This window comes from Apodemus sylvaticus, chromosome 9 (assembly GCF_947179515.1).
Source record: "Apodemus sylvaticus chromosome 9, mApoSyl1.1, whole genome shotgun sequence".
Classification (NCBI taxonomy): domain Eukaryota; kingdom Metazoa; phylum Chordata; class Mammalia; order Rodentia; family Muridae; genus Apodemus; species Apodemus sylvaticus.
The window spans coordinates 89,057,815-89,065,304 of NC_067480.1; the positions used below are offsets into that span (position 1 = coordinate 89,057,815).

Below are 7,490 nucleotides of genomic sequence, written 5' to 3' on the forward strand. Positions count from 1 at the left end.
ACTTCTCTCTGGAATTTTCCAATAATTGTACCGTAGTATGCTGTGGTTCATCATCCTGACTTGACACTCTTTGTGGGGAGAATGTAAATAAAAATACTTCTCACTCCCATTGTGGCCTTTGAAACATAAATTAGGATTCCTTATCCTAATTTGCTGCTGACAAGTCTTAAAGGCAGAGTTAAAACAAAATTCTTGAAGCAGCAAACTTGCTTCTACAAGTACAAAGGAATTTCAATAGTAGCCCCAGGAAGGAATGGATGAAACTGTCAGTCACAGAAAAGAATTTAAGATTCAAGAGAGGTGGGGGAAAAACTGGTGCTTCATGAAATAAGAGAATTCAAATGTTTCAGCATGTCATTGACCCTAGTACTGAATCTAACCTTCTCCAAATCATTGAAGATAAAGTACCTCTTTCAGGACCTATGAGAAAGCATTCATGCCTCCCATGCCCACTACAAAATGTGTTTATCACATGTAATAATATAGAGTTTCAAGAACTATTGGAGTGCAGCATTCTGCATACTATTAAGACTTTTAAAAATCTGAAGTATAATTATGTGTAATAGAATCCATAGATATTAAATATTCAATTTGGTCAAGTTTAGGTTTTTCAGTGTTATCCATAAATATCTATCATGGACTTAAGTTGGATCAACATTCTTTTAGTAGGTCTGGGACTGTAAACCATTGATAATGTTTACCTAGTATGTGTGGGGACTTGAGTTTGATTCATTGAATTACAAAAACCCTAGATGTTCTTAGATATCTTGTTATGAACAGTGGTGTGAAATGAACATCAGGTATTTTGAGTGATTATCTGGAATGGCACGTGCTGGTGAATCTCCTTTGGGCTAATATATTTTCTAATATATTCTCAGTGGTAAAATAAAATTAAATGACAATAAATATTTTGTGTTTACCTACTTTGAAAATCTTGAAATAAGGTAATCTTGACCATTACAAAGAAATTAAACATCATTGTAGTTGGGAAATATTAACTGCTCAATATATTAATTATATCATATCATATCATATCATATCATACTGGTTTTAGAACTTCCAAAACATTCTACTTCTCAAATAATGAAATTAATAGCTATCAAGGGGCTAGTAGTAGCCTTTGCCCAGAGGACTCCTTCCTCCTAGCATTGCCCTGTGTGTTTGTTGCCTCGGACTACTTTCTCTGACATGGTATAGGGCCAGGCACTTTGTTGGATTATTTTGAGTGTTCAGTGCTGGATTCTTACGTTGTGTCTAACAGCTCATCACATCAAATGAAATAGTTCATACACCAATATGCTCTGGATTTTATGGGATGGGCATCTCACATCCTCCTATATATTCTTCTTACTGACATAGCTCTTGAATTCTAACCTTCAGGTCTATATGGTATGTAAAGAGATCCAGTTCCCCAATGTTCTCTGTCCTATGCATGCACACATGTGAGTATGTACCCACATGCACAAATGTAATAAGATACAACAATGTCTTATTAAAAGAAATACATGCTGAGGTAGAATGGGTGGGTGGTAGGCTTAGGAATTCAGAAAACAAATCTTGGCCACGTAACTGCTCACTTACACTCTTTTGTCTTCACTCTTGTATTTTAATGTATAGCTTCTGAGAAAGCTACATAGCCCAAGGAACAGTGAAACATTGACTTTGACATGAGACAATATAAAATTCCTTGATAAACTTGCTCATCTCTAGTATCAATGATAGTAATTGAAATAGCGTCTTTCCAATAAGATTTAATTTGAGATAATACTTTAAAAGTTTATGGGCTAGTTTCAGCTCAATAAATAGCAGTCCTAACTACCAAGCTAGCAGTAAGGACAGACTATTATTTCAGGATGAATTACCATGATCTTTCCTGGTCATTTGATCAGTACTTTTTATTTCCCTTGCTTCTCGAAAATTCAGTTGTGGAAGGTAACCTGGAGAGATTTTCCCTGCAGGACATCTTGAATTATTCTGATTTTTTTAGTTGCTTTCAGAAGCATCTAATTCCAGGGGAGAGAACCCAGATGCAGATTATAAACTTGCAAAATGGACCTGCTCATGTGGAGAAAACCTGTGGTTTCCTGACAGTGAATTTGGTTACACCAAGACAAGAATGGCCCTTGAGCAGGGCTGGAGCAGAATCACTTTTCTCAATGTGATCACTGCACAAGCCAATGGACCACCAGGGCACAGGTGGAGGTTTGTGTTTGAGGGCCATTGAGCGTCACCCATTTCCTGAATGCATCATAATTAAACACCTGTGCTAAATAACTTCTCACCGCTCCACCATGGAGATTTGCTTGATACTCCACAGTTCCTGATGTTTTTCCATCTTACACTTGGGAGGGTGGTCTCAAGGCTATGCCTTGGTTCCCTTAGGAAAAAAACCCAGCGTGTTCCTTCCACAGAAACATTTCTCAGTAAGTTGTAGATTTCAAGGCTTTTCAGGGACACTTAGGGAAGAAAAAGCTTTCTGTGAATGTAGGAGGCATACCTGTTTTCTCAACATTAGCAATAATTAAAGTATCTTGTCCAGCATTGAAATAACATGAAATTAGTGGGTGTTTATTTGTTTTTGGAGACAACATTTCTCCATGTAGCTCTGGATGTTCTGGATCTTACTCTGAAGACCAGATTGGACTGGAAATCTGAGATCTACCTGCCTCTTCCTTGGAGTGCGGCAATTAAAGAAAGCACCATCACCACGAGGCCATGAAAAAAAGTGATTTTTTACTTTGCTTGTTTTAAAACTCATCAATGAGAGAATGTGGTGCATTTTCCAAGAAGTTGGTTAAGCAATTGAAAACTATGAATTACCTTGGTAAATCTCTGTTGCTGTGCCTCATACAGCTTAGCAAGGTGAGTCTTTTAGGTTGTCACACCCACGGTTGCAATTCAGATCAGGATTGCCCTGAATATTTTTCTTTCATCTTCAACAACAGACAGCAAACTGGTTTGGCCCTAGGCTAAACCAGTGGTTTGAGTGATGTCTATCTTTAACTTGTATCTCTTCCTTTTCTAGGTGGTAACCTCACATGCTGGATGTGTCTCTTGGCTTTTTAAGTCATTCTCTATGACAAAATACAAAATAGTCACAACTCATGTGTGCTGTTTGTTGAATTTCTCTCCATCTCTCTGTCTCTGTCTCTCTCTCCCATTCTCTTTCCCTCCTACCATCTATCATCTATGTAACCTGACCAAGTTACATTTTTTAGAGTCCTGTGCAGCAGATGAAGGAATTCACACCAAGAAGATGAGACTGCTTTTATAACGCCCCATAAACTTAGTGTCACAGTTGTATTGCACCTGCAGTATGTTTGAGATGAAACTTCATGCACATTTTACTTAAGAGAATCTCTATGTATGGTTTGTACTTGGTCACTTTCTCAACAGCTACTTCTAAGAAAATGGGTTCTCTAAACTTTGGTTTTGATCTTTAATATTTAATAGACCAGTGAAAATGCATTGTAACAGATATTTCTTATTAAAATTGTGGAATAATTGGCAGATCCCATCAGGGAGATCATATATGAAGGAATTAATCACAGTAAGTAACAAACTATAGGAATATTTCTGTACTCAAAATATTCTTGTGATGTTTGCCCTCACCGTATTTTCAGAAAGCCTTTCAATTCTTCATTATAGAATAAGCTAGAGTAAAACCCATGACTGTAAGTTTCCTGATGCAATGCTGAAATTTGCTCTTTTTGGAAGCAAATGTTATAGTTCCACTCAGAGATTCAGTGTCTGAAATCATTCTGAAGAATAGCCACTTCCATTTTCACTTTTTTCAATATTTACTGACCTTTCCTTAACTTCATAGAGACAGATTCTTAGGCAGGATTTTGTCTGTTCTTTGAGATTCAAACTAATATTAAAATATCATCTCCCTGTCTTTTAGAAAAAGACAGGTTTGCACTTGTGTTTAGAGTCACTTTTACTAACATGTTTTGATTGAGAAGGGAAATGAATGAAGGGAAAAGGAAGTGGAAATTTTAAGAGGATCCTCCACTTCCCTTTCCTTTCATTTCCCTCCTCAATCAAAAAACAGGTTTTTTCTTCTATTTTGAGCCCTTTCTAGTACATAAATGATATTTCTCCCCTCCTTAGGAAAAATATGTATTTTTTAGAAGGGGACAGTTGTTTTCTATTATTTTCTCATATCCTTTCTCTCACATCTCAATGGCAGTTTCTCCTTCTTTTCCTTCCTCCAGGTCTCTCCTCTCCTACTTCCCCACCTCCACACTCTCCTCTTCCCCAGATCCCCACCACCACCACTTCTCATCACGTAGAATGGAGCAGGCCTTCCAAGGACATCAACCAAACATGGCATAAGAATCTATAATAAACCTGGATACATATAATCACATCAAGGTTGGACAAGACAACCCAGCAGGAGGAAACGTGCCCCAAGAGTAGGCAAAAGAGTCAGGCATATCCCTCACTTCCACTGTTAGAACACACCAAGCTACTCAGTCATAACACATATGCAAAGGACCTAGGTTAGAACCCTAAGGCTCCCTGATCTCTTCAAGTTTCCATGAGTCTGAGCCAGTTAATTCTGTGGGTTGTGTTTTCCTGGTGTGTTCCTGACCTCTCTGAATCCTTGAATCCTTCCTCATCCTCAGCTTCAGAACTCTCTGCTTTCTGCCTAATGTTTGGCTATGGTACTCTGAATCTGCTCCCATCAGTTGCTGGATGAAGTATCTCTGGTCTCTTTGATGATGCTTCTGCTAGGCTCTGGTCTCCCAACCATCTAGAAGGAAGAAAGACTGGAGGTGGAATGTTTTCTTGCTGGGTTGGTGTCTCTATTGTCCCACTTGAGTCCTTGCCTGGTTACAGAGGATTGTTTGTTCAGGCTCTGTGTCCCCCATTACTAGGAGTCTTTTCTAGGTTTACTCTCATAGAGTCCATGAAGCTTCTATTGTACTGTTTGTACCTCACCTCAAAATGCCCTCCAATTCCAGTCATTTCTCCACGTAGAAAAATACATTTTTCTAGTAGTTAGACTAAATCTTGAATCTCTTTCCTTATTTTTATCTCGAAGCTTTATTGATGTTTTCTCCCGACCACGTGCTGTATTTGCTTGTTCATAACCTATAGTCTCTTTAATCCCTTACAGTTGATCTGACTTCTCCATACCATGAAGGCTGATGGATTGTGAATCACTGTGCCACATAGATGCAGGGAATTGGCCTGTGTAATTGATTGGATAATCTTAATTTTCCTCTATGAGATTTTCTTTCTGTTGTATCATGGTGATTCCTGGAGTCCTTCCACTTAACACTGCAAGTTCATCATTTCTACATATGGTATAGGTATTCTTTATTTCTGGTTGTCTTTTTTATTAGATATTTGCTTTTATTACATTTCACATGGTATCCCCCTTCGTCCTTACCCCTCTGAAAACCCCCTACCCCATCCATCCTCCCCCTGCTTAACAACCCCCCTCTCTACTTTCCTATCCTGGCATTCCCCTAAACTGGGGCATCAAGCCTTCGCGGAATCAATGGCCTGTCCTCTCATTGATGTCTGAAAAGACCATCCTCTGCTACATGTGTAGCTGGAGCCATGGGTCCCTCCACATGTACTCTTTGGCTGGTTGTCTTTTCCCTCTTACATTTGACCTCAGCTGAGCCCATTTAGGTTAATGACTTTACCTACATTTTGATGATGAGCAGTTGCATATCAACATCTTTATCTCAGATCTGTTTTGAGTACTAAAACAACATAGCCAAGTACTTATTACTATTTTAAAGATTAAAGGACACCTTTATTAGGAAAATGAAGATGGCCCACAATCTTGAGTCACTAAATTATAGAAGGATCAGAAATATCCTGATGTCTTTGAACACTTGGATACCATTGATATCTATACCTTATTATTTCCTCAAATCTCCCTTTAGCCTGGATTTGAGTGAAGAGATGGCTTAATGTTCCTGCTCTGGCCCCTTGGCTCTAGGCATGACACTAATCTCTGAGACAAGTATTTTACTGCTAACAAGACCTAGTAGAAGAATAAAGCACTGAGCAAATGGCTGGATGTATGCATATCCCCTGTCGCCTATCTTGTAGTTTCTTGGATGTTCATGTGTTTTCATAGGCAGTCCTAGTGAGCTAGTTTGATTCATCCTAGAAAACATGAGCTTACTATTATCTCTTCAAAGTGCCATGAGAGTTTCAAACTCACCATGAAAGTGTCTGTCATAACCCCCTGTGCTTCATTCTTTATCATATTCCTACTTCTCATTAAGAGCAGGCTGTGCATGTAAATTTTTAAAGAGACCTCAATTGGCCATTGAGGAGTCTTTCTTTAGTCTTCCAATTCTCTCTCCTCTTGCTACATGTAGCTTGCCATCAGTCTTTTTTCCTAATTATTGCTTAAAACTGTTTAGCTTTATTGAACTATAGCTGACAACATTATAATTGTTGTCACAATTATAACACGTATATTTAATGTATAAAATAAGATTTTTAGTTTGTATTATGAAATGACTATATAGTTACTTATCACACCCACTACCTCAGCTTTTCAAGAATGTGATGGTGAAACTACTTTAGATGGACTCACTTAGAACACTGAAATATGTTTTATCATTTTGTCTTATTACTAAAATTTCTGTTAAGAATTTTGTCACTGTTGTCTGCCCCACTTCAACAGTATCCTGACTGGAATGATTACCATAGTGATAGGCAGGGAAATAAGTTTAAAACTTCATAGTTGCTTGGACTCCAGAGGAACACACACCAAGGAAACCACAACCAAGATAATGGCCGAAGAATAGAATATGAGAAGATACAATGGCAGGGTTGCCAGTTGAGGAGATAGAAGCAGTATATGAAACCATTGTGAAAAATTGGAGAGAAAATTTACCAGACAATATTTTGTGTGTTTGTGACAGCTAGAGATATAACCAAAGGGCACTGTCTAGATATCCCATTCTGTACTTAGTTGTAGTATTAGTTGAAGTGGAATGAGAATTTCTTGCATGTTGAAATGGGAGTGAAGGTATTTTCCATAAGAAGGTACATGAATTCTTGGGGTGTAGAGTTCTAGTTAGGGATATCCAGATTCAAGTTTCTGTAACTTGGAAGGTTATACTTGCATTCACTAGGAAAGGGACTTGATAAGTGATATTAAATTAAAAATCTTGAGATGTGGAGATGATCCTGATTGCTGTATGTTTCATAACTGTCATTAAGCTTGACCTTATCAGAGAGAGGCAAGGGGGATAAGGAGATATGCTAAATAGGGGTTGAAATTTTATATTTTGAAGATGGAAGTAGGGGATGGCACAAAGGACACCAGAAGCATAAGAAGTTAGACAAGTCACAAATATGGATTTTCCAACCAGAATTTATTCCCGAGGAAGTAGCTTTGTGGACACAGTGATTTGACGTCAGTGAAAGTGATTTGAGACTTCCAGCTTTCAGGCTAGCAACTGGATAAACTCAGCCTGTTTGAAAGACATTTAAGTCAGGGATAA

The 7,490-nt window shown here is 38.1% G+C and overlaps 1 non-coding gene across 1 annotated transcript; it reads right to left on the minus strand.

Annotated features, from left to right (window-relative positions):
* Positions 1–6,077: 6,077 nt before the first annotated feature.
* LOC127693120 (small nucleolar RNA SNORD29) lies at positions 6,078–6,142 on the minus strand. The gene has a single exon (XR_007979596.1). It is a non-coding gene; the product is annotated as a small nucleolar RNA SNORD29 (small nucleolar RNA).
* Positions 6,143–7,490: the final 1,348 nt, after the last annotated feature.